The 26,825-nt window shown below is 37.2% G+C and overlaps 1 long non-coding RNA gene across 1 annotated transcript in view; it reads left to right on the plus strand.

Annotated features, from left to right (window-relative positions):
• LOC110348507 (uncharacterized) overlaps window positions 1-21,604 on the plus strand; it is a 31,213-nt gene extending 9,609 nt beyond the window's left edge. Inside the window, exon 3 of the long non-coding RNA XR_015438894.1 lies at window positions 16,429-21,604. This is a non-coding gene — a long non-coding RNA (uncharacterized LOC110348507). The remainder of the gene's footprint in view (window positions 1-16,428) is intronic.
• Window positions 21,605-26,825: the final 5,221 nt, after the last annotated feature.

The raw sequence follows: 26,825 nt of genomic DNA on the forward strand, positions 1-26,825 counted from the left end.
GGCCTGACTGGCTTTACATTTTGGGGCAAGGGATCTATCTGTCTGTCTGTCTATCTATCTATATCTCTATCCATCCATTTATCTGCATGGCTGGGAATGGCATGGTTTTAGAATTGGAGGGATTCAAGGTCAAACAAGGAAGAATGCTTTTACAAAGGACAACCTGAGATAAGTGAGCTTTTCTAAATTTTTCCCCAGGAGACTTAAAGTTTTGTGAATCATTCAAGTTTAGTTTTACAGCCAGGCACAGTTTTCTGACCCCATGGTGAGTTTTCCTCAGGTGATTATGTATAGCAGTTTATGAGTCTAATGTCTGTGATAGCTTTGCCCCAAATAGAGAAGTGATAAATTCCCAATTGCATTTCTTAATCTATGTAGTCATATATAGCGTCAGTGAAATTTTAGCTATGTATTTCCAGTTCATGTTTAAATAATCAAATTTCCATATTGTCGAATAGCTAAACAAATTTTATGCTTAAGATATCCCTTAAGAACTTGTTAAAGTACATTTTACAATGTTGTGTTCTGTAGAAAACATTGACTTATGTCCAGGTAAACAGATGCCAAAGCAGGGAAGAATATTATGGGAATGAGTCTTTATTTTCATAAATTCTGGTATAATTTTAACATAGGTAAAAAATTCAATTTCCCTTAAGATCTATCTTTTCTTTTTTTTAAGATCTATCTTTTCTAAGTAAATAATATTTATAACTCCTCATCATGTTCCTGCTATCGATTGCTATGCAGTTGAGCAAGTTAGATTGTGAGGAAATAACTACATTTGTGAAAAGGAAGAAACAATAGCCACATAATCACTTCAACTTTGGACAAACCTCTGAAATGAAAGCCAATATAGCAATGAAATCACAGTGAAATTATAAATTTATGGAGGAAAAGCTGAGAGGTTAATTTTACCCTTTAAAACCTCAATGAAGCACAAAATTCATGGGAAAAACTAATAATTATGACTAAGAATTGTAAGATTTGGAACATCAACTCAGCAAATGAAGACATTACCACATGGTAGACATTAGCCAATAAAGGGCAGCCAATCACCCCAAAATGAGACCATAACACAAAATGTGAGCACTGTGGATTTTCAGAGAGACGGTTCATTTATTAAAAAAATACATTTATTACATTCTGTGACTGAGCTCATTCAACCCACATTTCCTAAGCACAGAAAATGGCCTATCACTTTGTGTGAGGGCCTGAGGAGGACCGGAAAATGAGTCAGGTACAAATCCTGACCTGAAGGAGCTTACAATTTGGTGAGTATGTGGGACTAGAGAGAAATGAGATGAGCAAATAACCGTAAGTTAAGAAGAGGTGCCAAAGATAAAAATAAATTGCTATGAGGAAATAGAAAAACAAATGAGAGATTAAGAAGAAATAGCATTTAGGATGCCCTTTGAGGAGAAGAAGTAATTGATCAGCATGCATAATATTTTTTGATTTTTGATTTTAAAATTTCTCAATGGTGTAGTATCCTACAAAACTGACAGTGTCACAAAAGACTTTTTGCGAGGCGCTATGGAGCCTAGGTTTGCCCTTCTCCAGTAGGGTTTGTATTTGTTTCCTAGAGCTACTGTAACAAAGGGGCACAAGCTGGTTGTTCTAAACTACAGAAATTTATTTTCTCACAGTTCTTGAGGGTAGAAGTCTGCAATCCAGATGTCTGTGGATTTGGCTTCTTTTGTGGACTGTGAGGGACATCTGTTCCACCTCTCAGCTTCCGGTGCTTTGTTGGGTGCTCTGGTGTTCTTTGGCTTGTAGCTGCAGCACCTCAAACTCTGCCTTCATGTTAATGTGGTGCTCTCTCTGGGTGGATGCCCACTTGTTTCTAAATCATGCCTATTTAAAAGGAAGCTGGTCTTACTGAAGATAAGGCATGCTTTAGTGGCTTCATCTTATCTTGACTGTTTTCAAACAAACTATTTTCAAATAAGGTCACATTCACAGGTACTGGGGGGTAGGAGTCAACATGTGAATTTTGAGGGACAAAGTTGCTCCATAACAGGATTCTTCTACCCCCTTCTCCCAGCAGGATTTGAAGAAGAGAAAAAGAGAAGCCAGGCTGTGATAGGCTGAGAATTAGAAGGAAATAAGAAATCCTCAGCTGTGAATGTAGCCTATGTATTTGGAAGTACATCCTTTCCAAGTCAAATACTGAGGGCTAGGACTCTACGGATGATACAATTTCTAGAACAAACTACTTTACAGTTTGCCAAAGCATCACTCAAAGCCTACGGTATCTTAACAATGTTTACTTGCTGCAAGATTATTTCTTCACCCTAAAGCATATGGGCTGCTTGTTTGGTGCAGAATGGCACATATCCCAAGAACATGAATTAGTGCTCATTCACTTTGCATCTAGTATAATGTGCTCTTTTTCTGATGAAACTTGGAAGTTTGAGTTTGAAAAATGATGTGTCTGAGAGAGTATGGACTAAGCAATTTTAGATATGGCAGAGCAATAAAAAACATTCTTGCCATGGATTCACTGGAGGTGCAAGGACACAGATTAACCTTGGGAGGTGTATTGTAGCATTTATTTTTTCAAAAGAAAGGAAAGACTTGGTATTTAAATTCTCACTTTGAGTTGAAGAGGAAAAAATATAAATCTTAGGATGTCTAAAAAATATTAAAATGTTCACAGAATTAACAGTCAGTGATAATATCAAATGTCACATTTCTACTTCATCACATATCAGGAAAAATTGAAATATGTAACCAAATGGTGGCATATCAGGCTCTTCTCCTAAGCATTATGTAGCGTTAATTTTGTACCAAAATTTCTGGGTATAAATACGTGTATACAATTTATCTTTGGATCTTACATGAAGTGGTTTGTGATTTATAGTTGTGTTTAAAGTAAAAGCCAAGGAATTGCTTTTAGTAACAGGATTTCAATAGTATTCATCTTTTAATGGCATTTGTTTGCCCTCCTAATTTCACACTTTTAAACTTCCTCTTTTGAAAATGATACAAGTTGGGAGAGCAAAGAATGGAATATAGTTTTCCTAAATATTATACAACAAAATCGTAGCATTCAGGAACAACTGAAAGGACAGTCTTCTACCTTGTAGTCTTTTGTTCTTTTTACAATATGTATAAGTGAGATGTCCTGTTCCTGGAGAAAAGTAATGGTAACGCAGACAGATACTGTCCTGAAGATATTGGGACAGATACTGTCCTTTATCCTGATGAAACTTCAGAACATGCTGGCATTTATAGGTGGCACCTGTTCCATAAATGTGCACAGAGTGACCGTCATGGAATTTAGCCAGTGGGGCCACATTGCTCAGTGTTGCTTCCCTACTGTACATGTCAGATTTTTTTCTAGTCACCAATTAGTTTACGGAATTTTGCTGTTGCTTCTGAGGTTGGCATCTGGTACTAAGTACGAGATCTTTCTTTTTTCTTTAACATGTGGAACAATATATCTCTTTTTTTTTTTTTTCAGTGCCAGGGATAGAACTTAGGACCTTGTGCTTGCAAGGCAGGCAGTGGCACCACTGAGCCAAATCCCCGGCCCATATGTCTCTCTCTTTAACGCATATATTTCCCTTGCCCTGAAGTTGAAGAGACTGCACCTCAGTTTATGTGAAAACCCTAAACATTTTAACATGGGGGACACACAATTAAAAAAAAAACACTGGATGTGAAATCAAAAAGTATAAGATTAGATGCCTTTTCTTGCTTGCTTTTTTGCTTGTTAGACTAAATACTCTTGGACAAGATATTTAACTTCTTAGTAATTCACTAATTTATTAACCTGTTGTATTAATCACTTTTCCACCACTGGGACAAAATACTCAACAGCCACAACTTGCCTGTTTCCCAATTTCTAATGGGTTCATTCCATGGTTAGCTAGATCTAAGGCAGAAATGACAAGATGGAAAGGCATGGCAGAGGAAAGCTGCTTAACCTATGGCATCCAGAAAGAACACAGTGAAGGAAGATACTAGAAGGGAAACATACCCTCTAAAGGTGGATCCCTGTGATGGACCCCTTCCCACCAGGCCCCGTCTCCTAACACCACAGACAGCTATGAATTTAAAAAAAAATGTATAACTTTATTATCCTTCACTAAGCACACACATATACAAAAATTTAAATTATTCAAAGAAAAGCAATGCAAGGGAAAAAAACTGTAATAATATTCAAATATAATAGAGTTCAACCAAAGCAAAACTGAAAAGTACTTAAACATTTTTTCCATATAGTTTAAAAAAACATCTCAAGCATTAACAAGACATCAGAAGATGTGATTTGTTTTAGAAAGATTTTCAAAACTAATATTGAACAAATAGTGGTCTGGAGAAAAATTTCTCATTAACTAGTACACACCACATAGGCCAAATTTTTTAAAATTTAAATTTCCACAGAGTCATGTGACATGTGATGGAAATATAATCTGAGAAATATGTTATTAGGCAATTTCATCCATGTGTATCACAAAGTACCACACAGAGTGCCAACTTCTAAGTGAAAACTGAGAAGGTATACGTCAATCATCTGTGATGGCCCCTTGATATTATCCAAATACAGAGTTAAACATGAGATACATGAGGCTACCACTGGCATAGCAGCACACGGTTTTACAGTAAACTCTTTTATATAAGTAGGGTTATGCTCTAAAGGATGAAAAGCACAGCCTGTTATGATAAGTACATAAAACAGTAACCATCATTTATGATACTATCGAGTACTGTGTACTGTACATAGTTGTATGTGCTTCTTCTGGAAACACACCCTTCTCTCCTTTGATCTCAGTGACTCTTCCTTCCCAACCTACTGATGAGCTCCAGCCTAGTCTCTATCCACATCTCTTCCTATAATTTTAAACACAATCTATACATGGATTCTTTCCAGATTCCAGCCTGTAACCTGGTCTCTCCCCTTACCCTCCTGTCCCTCCACCCCTTTGAACCTTTTCTTCATATTTCAAATTATCCATTATTCGTTTTAATCCTTTTAATCCTTAATTACACTTTCAGTTTCTCACACTAGAGAAACTATTCAGTATTTACACATGTGAGTCCTATTTATTTCACTTAAGAGTATGGCCTCAATATGCAACCATTTAGCTATAAATGTCTCTAGCTTCTCATTCTTTATGGCTGAGTGGTACTCCATTTTATAAAAATACCACATCTTCTTTATCCAGTTTCCAGTTGATGGGCACTTGGGCTGTTTCCAAGCTTTCACTAATGCGAACTGTGCCGCTGTAAACATGGGTGCACATATATCGCTGTGGTATGATTCTTTTAATTCTTTTGGGAAGATACCCAGCAGGAGGATAGCTGGGTCAAATGGGACCTCTAAGCCAAGTTCTCTGAGTTATCTCCATACTGATTTCCACAGTGGTTGCACCAGTCTGAGCTCCCATCAATAGTGAAGAAGGGTTCCTTTCTCCCCACACCCCAGCCAGGATTTGTTATTGGATGATTTCTTTATAACAGCCATTCTTTCTGGGGTGAGGTGGAATCTCAGTGTTGTTTTCATCTGCAGCTCTCAACCAGTGATTTTTTCATGTATTTATTTTCTGCTTTTACTTCTTTGTCTGAGAAATGTCTGCTCATTTCATATGCCCATTTTTGAATTGGGTCTTTGAATTTGGGGGTCTGATTTTTTTCAGTTCTTTATATATTCTAGATAGTAGTCCTTTGTCTAAGGTGCAGCTGCTGAAAATTTTTTTCCCACATTGTAGTTTGTCTCTTAGATCTGTTGGTCTTTTCTCTTGCAGTGCAGAAGCTTTTTAATAAGATGAGATCCCAGTGGTTGATGCTTTGTGGTAGTTCCTGTGCTACTGAGGTTTTGTCCATAAAGTCTTTTCCTATGCCAATATCTTCAAAAGTTCTACCTGACTTATCTTCCAGCAAATTTAATGTTTGTCTTAATATTTAGATCTTAATCCACTTCAACTTTAGTTTAGTGCATAGTGATAGTTATGGGTCTAGTTTTAATCTTTGGCAGGTTGAAATCCAGTTTTTCTAACACAATTTATTAAATAGGCTATCTTTCCTCCAATGAGGATGGTTGGCTCCTTTGTCAAAGATGAGGTGGCTGAGCATATCTGTAGTTGTTTCTGCATCTTCTAATCTATTCCACTGATCCTTGGGTCTGTTTCTTTGCCAGTACCATCCTGTTTTTATCACAGTAGATTTGTAGTATTGTTTCAAGTTGGGGATTGAAATACTCCCAGCCATGTCACTGTTGCCTAGAATTTCTTCTGGTTCCAAATGAATTTTTGGATTGTTTTCTCTAGTTCTGTGAAATATATTGATGGAATTTCAATCAGCATTGCATTAAATCTATATAGCAGTTTTGGAAGTATGGTCATTTTCACTATACTGATTCTTCCTACCCAGGAACAAGGGATGTCTTTCCATTTTCTTATATCCTCTTCAATCTCTCTTTTCAGAGTGCTGCAGTTTTCAGAGAAGAGGTCTTTGATTTCTTTCATTAGGTTGATTCCTAGGTATTTCAGGTTTTTTGGATGCTATTGTGAAAGGAATTATTTGCCCTATTTCTCTCTCAGTGAGTCTGTCATTCGTGTAGAGGAAAGCTATTGATTTTTGTGTGTTGACCTTGTATCCAGCTACTTGACTGAATTTGGTTATTAAGTCTAGAAGACTTTTGATGGAGTTCTTGGGGTCTTCTATATAGAGTATCATGTCATCTGCAAATAATGACAATTTGACTTCTTCATTTCCTATCTTTATTCCTTTTATTTCTTTCTCTTGTCTAATTGCTATGACTAATGTTTCCAGAACTATATTGAACAAGAGTGGTGATAGTGGGCATCCTTGTCCTGTTCCTGATTTTAGCATGAAAATTTTCATTTTTGGACTATTTAGTATGATGTTGGATGTTGGTTTTTCATAGATAGTCTTAATCAGGTTGAGATAAAGACCTTCTATTCCAATTTTCTGTAGGGTTTTTATCATGAATGGCTGTTGGATTTTGTCAAATGCCTTTTCTGCATCTATTGAGATGATTACATGGTTTTTGTCCTTGACTCTGTTAATATAGTGTATTACATTTATTGATTTACAAATGTTGAACCATCCTTGCATCCCGGGGATAAATCTGAATTGGTCAGGGTGTATGATCTTGATGATCCTTTTTATTCTGTTTGCCAGTATCTTGTTGAGGATTTTTACGTCTATGCTCATTAGGGAGACTGGCCTATAGTTGACTTTTTGGGTTATGTCTTTCCCTTGTTTTGGAATCAAAGTAATACTTACTTCCAGGAATGAATTTGGAAGGCTTGCTTCCCTTTCAATTTCCTGGATGAGTTTAAAGAGTAATGGTGATAGTTCATCTTTAAATATATTATAGAATTCAGCAGTGAAGCCATCAAGACCTGGGCTTTTCTATGTTGGTACATTTTTTATTACATTTTCAATTTCACTCACTGTAATTGGGGTGTTTAGAATTTCTATATCTTCATTAACTTTGGCAATTCATATATATCTAGGAATCTGTCCATTTCTTCTGTGTTTTCCATTTTATTAGACTATAGGTTCTTGAAGTAGGTATTGATGATCCTCTGGATTTCTGTGGGTCTGTTGTGACTTCACATTTTCATTCTTAATTGCATGGATTTGAGCCTTTTCTTTCCTTTGTTTTTGATAAGGTTGTCTAAGGGTTTATTGATTTTATTTATTCTTTCAAAAAACCAACTCTTTGATTCATTGATTTTTTTTGTATCATTCTCTTAGTCTCCATTGCACTGATTTCTGCTCTCATCTTTATAATTTCCTCTCTTGTACAAGCTTTGGGTTTGTTATGCTCTTCTTTTTCTAGGAGCTTGAGGTTCTGAATTATGTTATTTATTTGACTTCTCTCTGTTTTTCTAATATGGGCATCCACTACTATGAATTTCCCTCATAGAACTGCTTTCATTGTGTCCCATAGATTCCTGTATGTTGTATTGGCATTATCATTTAGTTGTGGAAACTGTCTAATTTCTTCTTTGATTTCCTCTGTGACCCACTGGTTGTTCAGGAAGGTGTTGTTTAATTTCCAGGTGTTTGTGTGAGTTTTGCAGTTTCTCATGTCATTGATCTCCTATTTTATTGCCCTATGGTCTGTTAATATATAGGGGTTAACTTCAATTCTTTTACATTTACTTAGACATATCTTATGAGCTAGCATGTGTTCTATTTTGGAGAATGACCCATGTGCAGCCAAAAAGAATGTATATTCTGATTTTGTGGGGTAGAACACTCTGTAAACACCTATTAAGACCATTTGTTCAATAGCTTGGTTCAGTTCTAGAATTTCATTTTCAATTTTATGCCTAGATGATATGTCTATTTGTGATAGTGGGGTATAGATGTCCCCACTGCTGTTGTATTAGTGCTTGTTTGGTTTTTCATGTCCATTAATATTTGTTTTGTATAGTTGGGGGCATTCGTATTTGGTGCATATATATTTAGGATTGTCATGTCTTCCTCTTGGATTGTTCCCTTCACAAGGATGTAGTGACCATCTTTATCTCTCTTAATTAATTTTGGTTTGAAGTCTACTTTGTCTGAAAATAAAATTGCCACACCTGCTTTTTTCTGGGTTCCCGTGAAGTGGAGAACTGTTTTCCATCCTTTTACTTTTAGTTTATGTATTTCTTTTTGAGTTAGGTGTGTTTCTTGTATACAGAATATTGTTGGATTTTTCTTCTTAATCCGTTCTGTCAGTCTATTTCTTTTGATTGGTGAATTGAGACCATTAACATTGAGAGTTATAACTGATAGATAGTGACTCATCCTTGTCATGATGTTTTGCTATTGCTGGCTCTTTTTATTTCTTATTTTTTGCCCCTTTCCCTTTAGTTTCTTGCCTCGCCTGGTGGCTTCCCTCTGTTGCACCTCATGGAGTTGTGACCTTCATTGTGTTTTTCTAATATGTTGCTTAGAATTGTTTGGAGTGCTGTTTTGGTGTTCATGAAATTTCTCAGGTGTTCTTTGTCGTGGAAGTATCTAATTTCCCCGTTGATTTTGAAAGATAATTTTGCAGGATACAACAGTCTAGGTTGGAAGTTATTTTCTTTTAAGGCTTGAAATACTTGACTCCAGGATCTCTTTGATTTGAGGGTTTTTGTTGAAAATTCTGTCGTGATTCTGATGGGCTTTTCTTTGCAGGTGATTTGTTTCTTTTCTCTAACTGCCTGTAGGATTTTGTTCTTCTGTTGGGTTTCTGGGATCTTGACTATTATATGTCTAGTTGTAGATTTTTTTTGATCATGGCTAGTTGGAGTTGTATATGCCTCATTTATCTGTGTGTCCACTTCTCCACCTCTGTCTGGAAAGTTTTCTACTGTTACTTCTGTGAACAGTTTTTAATGTCAATTGTACTTTTTCCTGTATTTTTTGTGGACTCCTATCAGTCTTATGTTATTCTTCTTTGCATTATCTAGCAGCTGCTGGATTGATGTCTCGTGGTTCCTTACTATTTTTAAGAAACCTCTGTTTTCATGGTCCTTAACCACAATCTTGTCTTCTATATCTGATATTCTATCTTCAGATCCCTTAATCTGCTATGCTTGCTTTCAATGGAGTTTTTAATCTCCTGAATATCTGTTTCAATCTGTCTTATGGATTCCATTTCTTTCTTATGTAGGGTATCATGGTTTCCATTTCTTTCTAATGCTGGGCATTCATGACTTCCAGCATGTTTCTGAGCTCATCTGTTTTTTTTTTTTTTTCATCTATTTCTGTTCTAGAGCCTCTAATCATGTCTTTCACTCTGTTCCCCATCTCTATAGTTATCTGGGAGATTATTTCTTCTTTGAATTTTTCTAGAGCCTCATTCCTCTGTTTTGTTACTTCCTGTGCTATCAGTTAGCTATGAATTCATCAATGGTTCAATCCATGATAAGGACAGTCCCTCCATGATAAAGTCACCTCCCCAAAAGCCCCACTCTGAACACATGAGACTTTTGGGGGACATTCTAGATCTAGACTGTAACATTCTGTCCTTGGCCCCCAAAAGGCTCATGTCCATGTCATTTGTCAAGATGCATTTAGTTCATCTCTAAGAGTCACCAAAGCCTTAACATCCCAGGATTGCTGAAAAGTCCAAGTCCAGAGTCTCCTCTGAGACTCAAGGCGAACTCTTAGTTTTTTGAGACCCTGTAAAAAAATCAACAAGAAAGGTAAAGGCTTCCAACATAAAAAGACACAGAGTAAATATTCCCATTCCAAAAGAGCAGAATAGGGGAATAGGAAAGAATCACACCAAAGTGAGACAAAAACCAGCCAGACAAATATTAAATCCTATGGCTCCATCTACAGCATGCAGGGAAGGTGGTGCTGAGACTTGCGTTCCAAAGGGCATGGACATCCCTACCCCTATGACCTCACTAGTTGGACCCCACATGGCCTCTCTTTTGAGCTGGCCTTACTTGCTGCCTGTAGTTTTCCTCAAAGATATTATACAATCCTGGCATCTTCAACTTCCTGGGGTCTCCATCTACCTTTGGTTTCATTCTACTAGCTTCACGTAGTATTCTCTCAGGTCACCTTGCTTGCTTTCCCATGCCTTCTTTTGAAATCTGTGTGTAAGCATTCATAACTTCACAATTACTGCATTCTGTGCCTTAAAAACCACATGAAAACCAGGGTCTGCTGCCAGCTTGAGCTGTAGCCCGGCCTCCTAGAACTGTGGCTTCAGCTGCCACTGAATACCTGGATGGCTGAACTCCGGGATATACTTTTCTAGGTGGCCCTGGATGAGGTCTCTTCTCAAAGAAAAGTCTTTCAAAGGCGTTTGTGATGGGTTGTATCTAGTCATTTCCTTCAAGTCATCATTCTTTTTGTCCTGATGCAAAAAAGAACTTCGTACTGGCTTCTTTTTACTGCTAATCTTTTAAGCAAGCATGCTATCCTTGGCTCCAACTTACAGGTTCTTCTTTTCTGGCCATTTTTAAAATCTGCAAATTTTTCAAATCATTCATCTCTGCTTTTTGCTCTTGACTCTTACTGTGCCTGTCAATAAAAGCAACCAACAGTATCTATGCCGGGATGCGAATCCTCTACCAAATCAATTTGTCTGCCACCTTTAAATTCAGTCTCACACAAAATCTTAGGACATGAGCGAAATGAAAACTTCTTTACCAAATGGAACATGCATGGCCTCTAGTCCAGTTTATGAGTCCTCCCTCTCGTATGAAAACTCATGAGCCTGGCATTTACTGTCTGCATTCTTATAAGCGTTATGGTCTTTTTAGCTCTGACCAGAACTGCCCGTTAAGCTTTACTTATACCTTTCTAAGACTTCTTTAGCCCTCAGCTCCAACGCCTCTTGCCCACCAGTTCCAAAGTCTTTAAACAGTACAGTCAGGTGCAGTCGTGGCAATAACCCAATTCTCTGGTAATGTATTTCCGTATTAGTCACTTTCCTATCACTGGGACAAATACCTGACACCCAAAATTTCAAGGAGAGGCTTATCTGGGTCAATTACCAATGATGTAAGTCTAAAATTGGCTGGCTCCAAGACAGAAACATCACGGTGGAAAGGCATGGGACAGCAAACCTGCTCATTCTATGAGATCCAAGAAGCCAAGAAAGAAGGGAGGAGTCAGGGATGGAGATGCATGCCTTCATTGCCACATCTCTTCCAACCAGGCCCTACATCCTAACAGCACATTTAGCTATGAATTCATCAATGGACCAATCCCCTGATGAGTGTAATGCCCCAGTTGTCTAATCACCTCCCAAAGGCCTACTTCTGAACACATGAGACTTTGGGGAAACATACTAGATCTATATCATAACACCTATTAACTCATTCAGTCATCCACATACTAATTTTCCACCGCATTTATTGAATGATTCCTATGTTTTAGGCAGTGTGTTAGGCAGAGGGGATGTCAAGATAAAATCACAGACATTACCTTCAATGAGCTTGTATACCACTTGGGAAGATAACAAACATTATGACAGGAATGACGTGTTATAGTAGAAATAATCATCTGTTAATGAGAAGGTAGAATAGTATTTCTAATGCTCTTTTTACTTCTTCAGTTCTGTGGTTCTAAGTCTATAAAAAACATAAAAGCTGTTCACATATCTTTTGACTTTGGGGTAAAACAAGCAAAGAGAAATATAAAGATTAAAAAATTATCCCATTTCCTACACTTAACAGGCCACTGGCTTAAAAGGTAAATGGATGAATAATTGACTCTGTGTGTGTGAGTGTGTGTGTGTGTGTGTGTGTGTGTGTACTTTTACTTCCATCTCTGGAATCCCTGGACCACAGCATTCCTCTTTACTGCAGATTACAGGCATCCTGGCACTCTAGACTATATTTTGTTCAGTGTAAAAGGGATTTGGAAATGAATTTCAGCACTTGTGGTACTAGATGGAGTAGATGAAGAAAGACAAAACTTTTAATTCTCATTTCCATATGTGATTCAAAATTTCAAGTGACATTAGAGAGGTGAGAAATCAATAAGACTCTAGTAATGTATGTGGTCTTCCTTTCTCAACTTGCAGAATTTAGAAAAAGTATAGGCAACCATTATTTGCAGGGATATATCACAAAAATTCAGTCATAGTCACTGATGTTTCTTGTTTTCTGTTCCTGACACCATTAATACTGTGGTGGAAAAATTACCTTCAAGTAAAGCTTCTCATGAGGCAGTTTTAATGGGTTAATAAATATTACTGTAGAAGCTTACCTCAAATGCTTTTCAACCATGGTTAAAAAAAGAAGCAACTAATAATATTTCAATAGGTAGACTTTGTTTAAATATAATAGAGATCCTATGATTGACATATTTCCTGTATCAGACTGTGTTTAATCAGACAAACAGAATCCACTTGAGGAATTTCAAACAGAGCTAATTTAATATAGTGAATTAGTCACAAAGCATTGAGAGAGCTGAAGGCACTAATTGGGTGACATTATCTAGAGAGTAATACCTATAGTAAGCCATTACTACCCCTAAGCCTGGAGGTGCAAAGGAGAAAATGGTATTACCTGGAGTCAGTGGATGGCTGAGACTGCTGAGGTTAGACATGAGTTAGTTGAGTAGACCTTGGAACACACTCACATGTCACTACTGCTGGCACTGAAAGTGCCATTAGAAGCTTGAAAAAAAATGAAGTCTTCATTTCTTCAGTTTCTTGGCAGCTCTTTCCAATGGAAAAATGTAACAGAAAGTCAAGAGAATCTGGGAAATGTTGCTTTGTGGCCTCCCTGTCACTAAGATAAAACAAGGGTGAATAAGAACCTGCTGCTGAGAGACAGCACGTATCCCATTGCCTTTTCTCTTCTTGATAATTTGGTTAATTTTCCTCAAACTCTTCTACCACTCTTGATTCAGTGGAGAGGACAGTGCAGTAAACCAAGGAAAGGAGGAAGCTGTAATATGGTGACATCTCATGACAGAAAGGAAAGGAAATTAGTTGGATCTGAGAAGAAGGAAGACAGAAGGGATGTGAAGGGCAAGGGGTCAGGTGAAGGTGTCCTTGAATTCATACTTAATGGGATTCAGAACATTTTGTTGGAGCAAAGTGAAGGCTAGCAGAGAAACCCAATTAAAATTGTGGGGTTCATGATAGAGTTTTAGATTAAGCTTGCTACTTGTTGCAGGACTATTACTGGGAAAACTTCAAATTCCTTGAAAAAGTCTTACATTTTTATCATGGTTCAACACCAATATGGCACCATATGACTGATGAATTAGAAATGATTAAAGTGATCAGCTAGTTTCCTAGATAGCCTAAATAATGCCCCCGGATGTCCTTGGCCTACAAGAGTATCTAGGTATTCTATAATGTTTTGAGTGTTCTATTATTAAAATAATCAGTAGATTATCTTAATTTGGGATTAGAACAAGGATGCTCCAGAGTAGAGTGTCCTTGCTATGACTTGTGTCTAGATGTGCTCCCAAAGCCTCATATAGTCTAAGATGGGGCTTTTTCAAAGGTGAGTGAGTCTAGAGTACATGATGTTGGGATTAAGGGTGGGTGATTACTAAATCAGTCCACTGATTGGCTTGGCACTGCCCTAATCCCGGTAGCCTGGATACAAGGGATAGAAAGAAGCTTGTCTTCCCTCTTGTTGCTTTTGCTGTTTTAGCCTGCAATGAACTGCTGTTTCTCTTCTGCAAATGCTTCCCTACCATGTGCCACTCTGCCTTGGTGCCAGCCAACTATGGACTGAAATCTCTATGGTGTGTGAGCCAAATAAACCTTTCCTCCCTTATCTTGTGGGTGTCGGGTATTTTGTCTCAGCAACCAGAGAAAAATAACGAATCCAGTCCTTGATAGCAGAGGGCCTGGCACGATCTAAGGATTTTGGGAATAGGTGCCACCATGACTCTTTTTTTCCCCTCCTACTCCAAAGTACCAGGAAGTACAAAATCTTGGACGCTGGCACAGGATGCTCTGTAACCTGGTGCTGTGTGGAACAGACTGGCAGAGGCCAGCAAGGGTTCAGATGCTGATACACAAGCCAGAGTTCTTTTCCTGTCAAAACCAGAACCCTAAGATCTTCCTGTTATCCCCAGATAGCATCTTGGGAATGAGAGAGGGAGGTGGAATTCCTTGAGAGTAGAGATTGACCTTTGATAAAGAGTTTAAAGTGGACTTTGGCTGAAGTTTTAAGTTCAGACTGGAAGATAACGGTGCGGGTGTGGAGCAGAAGGTGAGGTGTCGAACAATGGAGCACCAGCCATATCCAGCTTATTCTTTGGGACACTGTATTTCTGATATTATGAAGATGTCATGTTTGTAATGAGTTCCAGTGGATGTCAACTGAATTTCTCCAGTTGAACCCTTTATAGAATAGAATGTTTAAAATTTAGAAGTATCCATGACATTTCAAGTAGAATAGTTCCAGAAATAGTTACTTTTGAATCAATGATATTTATTGTTTCATGTGATTTAAAATAGTTAAAGCTAATTTTTAAAAGCAAGTTTTTGTTTTATAGTTATTCATTACTTATACTATCATAGGAAGGTCTTACAGTATAGGAACCTATAGAAAATATGATCTTTTGTTCTGAGAGGCTCCTACTTGAAAATGATTCATTTATTTTTAAAGATAGTATTATTGTCAGAACAAAAGAATAGTCTTTATTAAAGTTTATAAGCCAAAGGAGATGAGATTGTTTCCATTCATTCCCATCTTTCCATAATGCTTTTGTAATGGGTACAAATATTAAAATGATCCATTTTTGTCAAAAAGGGGTATATTCAGATTTGGACAACTTAATAAATAATAACAGAACTCTTAGGTTACCATCCACCTGTGGGACCCTGAACCCCAGAGGTGGTAAACTACCTCGAAGCGACCTGAAAGCCCATAAATTGCATTCTTAGATATTTTATGTGAACTATGATATTAAATTGCATTAAGTAAGTACTTGAATAAGTAAAACAGTAATTTAGAATTAAAATTGTTATGTTTGTGCTTTGACTCCTATAAATAGCAATCTATACAGACTAGTTATTTGTGTCCATAAATACCCAATGATCTCATATTGTGTTAGTTTATAGTTTATGCATTAACTTCTCAGACTTCTGGCTATTTTATTATTGGGTCACCATCATGCTAAACTCTAGGACAGTTTTAGCTGATAATTCCTGAAAAGTGCTTACATTTGAAATAAAAAGCAAAGCAAAAAAAAAAAAATGCCACAATGCTGACTGAAAAAAATATTTATATTTATATTAAACCCCTCAGCTAGATTCTCAGATGTACCACTGCTTAAAATGCAGTCACCTGACAAAAACAGTTCTAATTATTACCCCCTTGGGCTAACATTTTTCAGAGTGACTGGCTAAAATGCACTCTGGCTCATAATTTCTGTCTCTGACAGTGGAAGACATAACCTAGTTTCCTCTAATGCAAAAGTCTCTAATCTAGAGGGCAAGACCCTGCTCCATATAACACTGAAGGGAGAAAATGCAATTTGAGCACAAGGAAATTGCACACATAGTTTGATAGTTCTACCACTCTCAGAATTTTTTTCTTCCTCGGGTTTAAATGTCTTGTTTTATTTTATACTAAATTATGACCTGGCTGAAATTGCTATGTTTTCTTTGTCATATTGTCGAAACCTCTTACTATAAAAGTGAAGGTTATACTATAGTTCCATACTTTCATTTTTTCACGGGGTGGGAATGCTCACATTTTGACAGTTCAGCAGTGAAAACATTAAAAGTTACTGTGCTTGCTACAGCAATATTTTTTCCCCTTTGAATAATAGCTCTTTTGTCTTGGCAAATGGGGCATATATGCTGCTTTAGAAAAAGGTAATTAAATCGTTTTGAAATGTCGGAAGTGCAGATTTTGGACTTGAACTAATCAGTAACAATTTCATTGTTGAATCTGTGAACGGACAAACTTTTAAGAGTTCTGGGAGAGGTGAATTAACCTTAAATTGTTCTGGTTCACTTCACAGGCGCTGGCTGAGTAATACATTGCCCTGAAACCCATAAGCCAGGAGGCGAAAGAAGTTTCAAGGAAGTTAAGCCAGAAGTGTTGGAAAGCATGCAGTTATCGGCATACATTGATGGGGATTTTCATTAACAATTTTTATTTCTGTGAATTGCAGAGCCATCACCCCCTTTCTTATGGAGTTCCGCTGACAGCTGCTACTTCACACCTTCCTTCCAGCTGGGAGGGTGGGCTGATGGCTGCATGCATATGCGCCTAACACAGAGTAGCTCCTTAGCCAGCAACCTGGGCATCAGCTTCCTCCTGGAGCCCACATGTTTCACCTTCAGGTCTCCTGGGACTCCCGTCATTTCTGTGAATTCATCAGGAGGCTCTGGTAGAAGGCAGGAGGCCAAGCAGGCTAACCGGTGACTGGGAACAAAGGCCGGTTCAGGAGGAGTCACTCACCAGCGTGCTAAAGAACGCTTCCTTTCTCCTCCATAACGTGTTTAAACCCTAAAGATTCAGTGAATAGCTTTCGGTGCTCAGAAAATAAATGTGAAGGGATAACAGAAAGGCAAGATTTTTTTTAAAATTGATTTTAACAGACATTTATAAAATAATTGTATGTAAAGGCTTGCCCATGTTATAGGGTAAACTCGTAATTTCAGTAGAAATAATAATTCTCAAATATAGTACTATAACTAGTAACCCTCAAATTCCTCAGCTCCCATGGGAAGATATTACAATCTGACTAATCTCATCACTAAACATTAGATGCTAGTCTGGACAAAATTAGACTCAATTATTGTTATGGTGTGACAGCTATAGTCTAACACATATTGAAAATATTCTGTGTGGCATATTAACTGGTATAATCCAATGAGCTCATGAAGAATTTTTATAGTTCATTTCTAGCAAACTGAAACATTGCTTTTACTTTTCAATCATTGAAACATAAACATCAAAGTGCTTCTTAAAACAGTTTATCATTTTCTTACCACCTTTTGTCATCTAGCTCCTTGGGAAACAAATAAGAAGACTGGGAAATAATCTGTACTTAACTGCCCCTGAGGTGATAGTGAAGCTTCCCCCGTCTCCAGGTACCACTGACCCTTTTAAAATAATCGCCCAGTCTCCACCAGAATAGCGATGAACGCGTGGAGAACAGGCGATTCCCATGGTCTCCATGGTGGTCATCCTTGGGGCCAGTTCACCCAGGCTCTATTGGGAAACATTTTAGAGAAATTCACTTGTCAGAGTGCAGACACATTGAACAGTTCTTCTAGATATTAAGAGTATTTCTGAAAAGAGATTTATTTAGTATATCTAATACTATAAATCATCAGTAGAACATATACTATAAACTTTGGATGCAAGAAAATAATTTGCAATGAAGGACGATTATATACTGAATACCATGTTCTGAAAATATTTAGACATTAAGCTTGTCGTTGCTCATATTATTTGTAGGTCTATAGACATATGTCACAATTTAGTCCTTCATTTTTAACCTCATAATATTTTCCATAGGTGACTTCCAAAATGGTATATAGCAGAGCTTGCTTTTAGGTGTTTTAGTCAGTCTTGTTATTCATAAATTTGACAGTCTTCAATTATTCCTCGGTTTGGCGGTCTGATATTATCAGAGTAATTATGAAATATTTTTAGTAATATTTTGTCAACAAAGTGTTTGATATTTAAAGCAATATGCCTGTATTATCTGCAGCACTGAGAACTGAACTCAAGGCCTTCACACCGACCTACATCTCCAGCCCTTTTGTTATTTTTTATTCTGAGCCAGAGTCTCACTGTCGCCCTTGTAATCCTCCTGCCTCAGCCTCCTAGCTATGTACGATGATGCCAAATTCTCTATTAGCTCTTTTAAAGCACATAAAATACTAAAAATAATTGTAAAATTAACTCAACTCAAATGAATATCCAGTCCATCCAATGCTATCTTTATACATACCATTTATTCAGGGCTTGCTATTTAACATGTAAGTCTTCAGCATCAAGCATTTATTATTGCATTTAATCCTCAATACAATGTAAGGAAAAAGTTATTATTTGGTTAATTTTCATAAATAAGGAAACTGTGGCAAAAATAAGATGTATAACTTATTCAAGTAGAGCTGGTAACTAGAATTGGTATAAAAACCTCAGTTTTATGTTTTTGGCCCTTGCATTTTATTGTATTGCCTTTCACAAGTTAATATTGATCTAAGAGACTTTTTTATCAGTACATGTTTGCAGTGCATATGCTAATAAAAGAGGTATGGCACTGATTCTTAAAAATGTAGGGGTATAAAATTCATTGCTAGGAAAAAGATTGTTCTGTAAACAAATGTTTGTAGTTTCATGACCCTGCCCTCTGTCACTAACCTTAGACCTCAGCATCTGTGGAGTATACATTTTGTCTCCACAAACAAAGCTACAAAATATGCATTTTCCCCGTTTGCATGTGGGAATGCTGTTTAAGAAGGTATAGACTGGAAATGACTCAACAGTTCCATAGAAAGTGGGCAATTTTATATTTTTTCCTCTTTCATGTTAGTGAGATTTTTATTGTAAAGCAAGAGAACATAATACATTTAATTAAAATTATAAGCTACTGATATCAAGAATATTTGGCACAAAATTATGTGTTAGAATAGATTTTTTGGGAAATGAAAATTATGACCTGTTTTGGAAAAATTCACTGCAGTTTCGCATTTTGATTAAACTAAAAAATAATTCCTTTGATGAAAATTACTTTGATAAAGCTGACTTAAGATGTAAATTCGAAGAACTAAGAATTGTGCAAATGGTGAATTTTCCAGGAGCAGGTTTATTTTGACCTAGACGATACGTAATGTGTCATCTTAAACCTTGAGGCACAATTTTGGCACCACAAAGATCTCTCAGTTGGTACCAGACAGGAAATATTTGCAGGGAGCTTTTGTGCAACAGAGTTAGGCTAGGGTAGAGTGGCACTGGCCTGAGGTCTCCTTGGTCCACCCCTGATTTTTTGTTACCAGAAAGAATTAAAGCAGAAGTGAAACTTTCTTTGGAATTAACTGTCTTCATTTACAAACTGCATGAAATGAGGAATAATAGAGATCATTCATATCTCTGGTTCTTTTATTTTTTGAATAATAACATGTAGCAACCAAGTCCTTGTGAATATTTCTTCTTTTGGCATAAATGGGAAAAATCATAATTGTATTGCTTCTCACATTTGTTTTTTGGGACAAAAGCACTTATTATTTTGTCATTAGAGCCTGCAAAATAAAATCCCAGTGAGATCCATATATACGAATTTGTGCAAAATGAAAACATTTGCACAAATGTCCTATGAATAGAAACCAATTTCCCACAATTCTGAATTCATGATCCTCAGTGAGTTTAACCTCTCCTTCAGATTTAGGTGGTCACACTTTAGAATACGTGCACATATATACAACAGAAAATGGTTTGGGTTTTTAATAAACAAAAATGGCTGGGGCCAGGAATTGCTTTTTTTCTCTTAGCATTTTACTTCAATCTAGTGCTATTTGTGTTTTCTGCTCACTTCTGTGTAGACCACAGTAAACATTTGGAAGGCATTTCATATGGCAAGTTTGTGTATTGCAATTTTTGAGCAATTCAAACATCCCCCTTAAATAAACGAAAACAGATCCCAGAAAGGGTATGCTTCCAACACATTCCCCAAAGATCTGAGTACCGCTGTGCATTCTTGCTCAATTTAAACAAACTAAACTTCAGTTATTCTCCCCTCCCCTAATGGGCACCCCCACTGGGAACACTGTGAGGTTACCACCGCGGACAGGGCCTCAGTACAGCTGGATATGTAAACAAGACCGTAATCCGCATGAAAGAACTCTCAGAGCTTTGGCAGCCCTGGGAGTGTTGTTAACATATTGTGCCAAAGCAATAACAAAGCCATCATTTTTAAGTTTGTTCACGGATTTGTATTAATCAAGAAATTTTCCAGAAATTACTTCTAAATGAGGAAACTTCCAGAAAGTTACTATTTGGCAAGAAGTCTTCCAGATGCCTTTTTTCCCCCTTATCTGTATCATTTTCTTCCAAGTGAATTACAAATTTGTGGAAGTTCAGTTGAGACAGAAAACACATTGCTGATGGGGTGGTGGAAGGGGGCTCCCTTTGGTTCACTCCCTGCTCCATCAAAGCCTTAGTCCCTTTTTTTCCTCTGTTAAGGAGGAGGTGGCCAGCCCATTGAACTTGGCGTTCTGGTGATAAATATTCAGTATCAATATTTGGATGAGAAAAGCAATTATTAAATTACAGTTAGAACTTCAAACTAAGCACTTAGGAAAAAGACCAGGATAAAGGCTGTTGAACCTCTTAAAAAATTTAGCTGTTGGCTTTTACTGACATCTTAGGTGACAGACTCTCTCAATTCAGTTTTCTCAATTTAACTTCTATTTTCAAAACTCGTATAGAAGCAAAGCTTCTGTGAACTATTATGACTACACTCTGGAAACAAGAGGGGAAAGGGGGAAGGTGTCACAGTGCAATTAAGGATAAATAGTGGAGCAAACCTAAAATTTTCATTTCTCCCCATTGCATCATTGATCCGTTATTTATAAAAGCAGTTTTACATATAAATTTCATTTGCTTCAAAAAATCTTGGGTAAAACAAATATTTTGAATGTGCTAATATTCCAAATGCAGGTGGATGGAGTTTTCAGAGTTCTAAAGGGCACACATGTGGCTCTGGCCACAGCTGCTGTGGCCTCGGAGGCCTTTGTGCTGGTAGTGGAGGATCCATCACTGAGAGTTTTGTTGACGGTCTTGGGAATTTCAGGTTTCCCCAGGGTATCTAGGTCAGTCCACCAACAGTGGCTTCAAGGTCGACTGGCCAAAGAGACCTGGCAACATCACTGACTACACCACATGTCTGGATCAGCTTCAGGTCTGCCCTGGAGTGTTCAGGCTCCAAACCAAAAGGAACTGCTAGCCTCCGGTTTTGGTTGAGTTGAGTCATTTATGTATGTCTGTGCTACCTTTTGCATGACATTTATTTTTATTACAACAGAAGAAATGCTTTAAAGGAACGATTGATAGTAAACAAGCTCTTTCTCTACTGAAGACCACCCCTAAGCTCCAAATGAATTTAGAACCAAATACATCTTTCTTTGTTTTATTTCTATGATACACTGTTTAAAGCCCCAATAAAATATGTTTATATTCTGCCTTGTTCTAAAGTTACTTCTGTTCATCTCTAACCATCCCTTTGAAAAATGTAGTGTTCCTGGCTGTCTCCCCAAGTATCTAATATAGCACTTGGCATACAGTAGACTTTGCATGCATGTTTATTTAACTGATTTGAGAATGTTTATTGTTTCTAAAAAAATCCACTTCTCCAAATACATAGCATGCTGGAAGGTGCTCATTGAAACTATCATTTTACTAGGGCAATCGGTTTCACTGGGTCAATGATACTCCAGAAGCCCCCAGAAGACAATTTTACTTACTTAGGGCAGGGTGTATAGTATATGTAATAAGCATTGCAAAGACCTGAAACAATATAAATCATAGCTTCCATTTTGCAGTTTAAAATTGCTCCTCTAAAGGAAACAAAGTAGATGATATCTTCATAGTTTTGGGAATCAACATCTTTTCCACAAAGGACATACACTTGCACTTTCTCTAGGTAATTATCTGTACATTATTGTGGCTTATCTTTGACATATTGATGCTGACTACTTTTTAGGTGTATGTAGTTGTTTCTGTAAGGAACACGTGTTTATTCTCTATCTTTTAACTCTTTCCTCTGGAATGGTCTATTACCGTATGAGCATGGACTCATTCAACTAATTCCACCAGAGCACCTTTACTTGAGAACATCCTTATTTCTGGTAGGTGTGAACCTGTGCTGTGGTGGCTTTATTTATTCATTTTTCTCTTCTATCAGTCAGTGACCAAATCACATTATTCAGGAGGATATATGGGTTTAAATCACCCACAATAAATTTTTATAAATGTAATATAATGTTCCAAATTTTTAAAAGTTTGACTGAAGTTGAACTAAATCAATAGTTTGTGCGTTAACCTCTCTTTTGTGTTCAGAAATTTGCTTCTGGCATAAAATCAATAAGATAAATAAATTATTTATTTCAGGTAATGAGATTAGTTACTTTTAAAAAGGATTTCTTTAATCGCACACTTGAAATTCATTAGACTTAACTCATGAACAGAAGCTGCTATAAATCCAGATGCATCCTAAGGCTGAATTTGAGAAACAAAATGGAAAGAAATGTAGCTGGACACATATGGCACCTGTGATTTAAATTCCATCACCTGAGTATTTTCAGAGCAGGGGCCCTGGTGGAAAATCCAGGGAACAGGCTCTGGGCAGAAGAGATGGACTATCGTTTAGTGTTCAATCACCAAGCCTTCAGGGTGCCTTAGCCATTTTAAGTGGTATCTATTATTTACAGAAAGAGACGTAAGTAAATAAATATTTCTAATAGACAGTCCATGTTAAATTAAAGAAGCTGTTTCCAGTAAACAACAGTTTGCAAAAGTGAATGGGAAGGAGTCTAGTTGCTTCTCATGTATCAGAAAGCCAAAATCTCTGACATATCACATCAGTTAACACAAAACACAGCAACTTCCTGTCCCAGCTATGCTTGCGCACCTGACATCTGGTTATCAACTTCACAATATTTTGTATTAATAAAGCATTTTTAGAGAGTTTTGCTTTCAATGTAGTAACAACCAAATAAATATTTCCTTATATACTCTACCCACAATTTCAGGACAATTGTAAAAAAAAAAAAGGCCACTTTCCATGTCCTGGTTACACTGCTTGGTAAATGTTATAGAAGGATTCAAGAATACAATAGAGATATCAGACTGTAGAGGGAAATCAAAATGGTGATTTTGGGCAGCAATTTTGGATAGGAGCAGGGGGATGTAAACGGGAGTGAGGGATAGTTCTGGTTGGCAAAGGAAAAGTGTTTCAGTGATGAGAAAACATACACACACGTTATAATTTACATTCCCCTTAAACTGGCCACTGGAAGAGGAACAGATAGATGATTAAACAGTACTGACCATGTGTTAGCTTGTCTTTTGGTTGGGGAAGGAAAGACATCTAACTGTAGGAATTCAGATCTATTGTTTATGTGGCTTGTGTTTTGTTAAATCAGTGTGATAACTTGTAATTTGACAAATAAAGTTAAATTACTATTAAAGTATTCCTATGATCACCAACCTAGCTCAATGCCACGCTCATTTAATAAACCGATAAATTAATTTAATCCTACTACATGCTGGTTACTGTATTTTGCAATAATTGGCCAAAACAGAGAAAGGCTCTGCCTTTATAGACTGTATTGTCTTCTTGGGAACCAACAAACAATAAAGAGATAACTTTTATTTAAGTATAAACTGTGAGAAGATATAATTTTATAAACTCATAAGCTATAAAACAAGTAATATTTATTCTTGTGGGTGCCAACTTTCTTCCTCTCCATTTATTATTGTCTAGCATTATTCTGCACTTATGAGCACTGTGTTAAAATGCCTTAAGTCTTATTTAATTCTCACAATTTAAGATATATGTATTATACAATAGTGCAGAAATATAGCTAACTAATGTTCCCAACAGCTAATTCAAGTAGGAACTGTATTCAAATTTAAGACCACTAGACATTTAAGACAGCTTTGCTGCCCCAACTCTCTGACCGAAGGAGCTATAGTATTCAATACGCCAATATTTCTAATTAGTTGACATTTTGTCATATGTATTTAAATCTATGAACATGCATAAGGAATCAATCAGGGAAGAGAATTTTCCCACCCAGGTCATCTTTGCAATGTTATTTCTCTCATCACACAGCTGGGCTGTTGAATGTTGCTATTGAAAATCACAAAACTATTTTGAACAGAACTATACCGAGTCATGCTTTCTAATTTTATGGCTGCTCACAATTCTTTTGCTGACTCCCTATCACATTTCCTACAGCAGCATTTCCACCCCATCCTCCATCTCAGCAAATCCTTTACTTCCGACTTGCCTGAAATTAATGTTTGTAAGTGTGCACTCAGGGGGGATCTCTCCTGCTGGCCCCCTTGTTTGCATGCTTCCCAGAAACCAACAGTCTTGGAGTGGCTTTTCTGGTCACCCCTCCACTCCTCACTCTTAGCTATGAGGATGAGCAAGTTACCAGTAGAATCTTCGTCCTTAGGTCTACATTCTTTTATCAGGCTGACTGTTTCAGTTCACTGCTCCCTTGCTTATACTTCCTCTATATCTTTCAGGGAAACCTGTTCTCATGGCAAATTCTATATTTTCTGTCTAACTTGCTGGGCAGGCATAGCAAAAAGAAAAAAAAGACATCTGGTAATTCAGCATCTATCAGCAGAGCCCATATACATTAACGTAATATTTTCTCTCTGGCACTCACTGATCTGGGCTGTGAGGAAAGTAGAAGCACTCTTGGCAAATTAAGGCCAATAACTATATAATAAGGCCTATAACTATAAAAATATAATAGGTATATGTGACAGTTAAGCTTAATTGTCAACATGATTGGTTTGGGAATTAACCCAAGCACACTTTGGTATGTGCCTGGGTGAGCCATGGAGGTGTAATTCTGGGCATTATACTTGGTCCCTGGGTCTTTCCTCTCTGGCATTTTTCCCCTCCTCTACTTCCGGGTCACCATGGACTCAGCAGCTTTGTTTTGCCAAGCCTTCCTACCATGATGTTTTTGCCTTGGAGCTATGGATCAAATCCTCGAAAACCATAAGCCAAATTAAACCTCTTTTCCTGAGTGTCTGGTAGTGTGTCCCAGTGACAGCAAAGCTGAAATACAATGTATTTTAAAGAGCAATACATATAAATAGCAAAGTATGTAATGCCAGAGAAATTAGATAATCAAAGGGAATGGCTGGTTTCAGTGGGATGATCAGGAAAACATTCCACGTTTCCTACAATCTGTATCTTACCAACTCCTCCAGAAGAACAGCAAATAATGCCTTCTCCGTTTCCATTATTCCTTGTAATATGTTATGAGGGGGTATACTGCTGTCCATTTTATACATACAAGGCTAGCCACGGAATAAGGTTGTGAGAGGTTGTGTGATTTGTTCAAGGTTATACTGTTAATAACCGATAAGATGAAAAGAGGCTCGAGTTCGCTACTACTGTATATGTTCACATTCTCTCCTTAAAACTAATGCACTTTCCAAACTGTGTAGGATGAGAATACTGGATGCAGTTGAGGTAGTCAGGATTTGAATCTTGGACCTACTATTTTCTAGATGAAGGATGTTTTTCTTTTTTTAATTAATTTTGTGGGTACATTTTTAGGTATACAGTATATTGACATTCATCATTGGAAATTTGTACCTTTACATAATATATCTTATTTTTCTAATTTTTCCCCATTCCGCTGCCTTCCCTTCAACCTGCTTTGTTTCCATTTTTTCCTTTTCTCATATTAATTCCATTTCCTTCTTTCATTTCCCAACCCTTTCCACTACATGAAGGATTTTGGAACTTCTCTCTACTCTTCAGTTCTTATTTTATAGAAGATGGAAATTAAAAATTCTGTGGAGTCCAAAGAGTTTAGAGATTTAAAAGCATGAACATAACTGGGCTTCATGGAACCAGACTGTTATATGGGGAGTTGACGTGCTAACGTTTCACTGAAGAGTGGTCTTGGGAGATAACCAAAAGAAGTAAGTAAAGCAGTAGTGGGCACAGTGAGAACCTGAGTAGCAGTTCAGTTGCAAGTGAGGCTTCTGCCAATCATAGCAAGATTTAGCTGGAGCTTCTGAGTTGACTCAAATTGAGATAAAGAAGCTTGGGTTTTCATTTCCTTGAATAAGCTAATTATTAGCTGTGGGCTGCTTCTTGGAAGAGGCTGCAAGCTTTCCCAGGTCTTTTCTAGGCAGCTAAAAACGATTCTCACTGAGTACAGCAGTCGATACCAATATTCTCACCAGCATCGGCTTTCAAGAAGAGATCTTGGTAGACTACTACAGGGTCCACCACAAAAACACTAAATGCCAAGAGCCCTACCATCTCTGTCACGTTCTCTTCGTGATTGCTCCTGCTTCCGAGTGCTAACATCACAGTGCACACTGTTCATTTGACATTTTCCCCACCACCTAAACTGTGATTGTAGGGCTGTGCCTTGCATCTTTGAGGTTCAGTGCCAAGGAGAGTACTGACAATAAGTAGAAGCAGTTCAACTGTTTCACTTTGATCATGCTAATAATGATGATAGATCAACTGCACTGCTGGGTATAGAGGAGTCTGGAAAAGAAGATAAGGCACAAACCATTTTATTTGCCAAATATATAATTGTAGAATGAAAACTAAGGAATGTGAAACATTGCTTTAATTAGCAAAGTAACATATACAATTAAGAGCTCAATATATTCTTGTACAGTAGG

This window comes from Heterocephalus glaber, unplaced genomic scaffold, assembly GCF_053883595.1.
Source record: "Heterocephalus glaber isolate CG9 unplaced genomic scaffold, H.glaber_assembly_v1.0 deba00001465, whole genome shotgun sequence".
NCBI lineage: Eukaryota > Metazoa > Chordata > Mammalia > Rodentia > Bathyergidae > Heterocephalus > Heterocephalus glaber.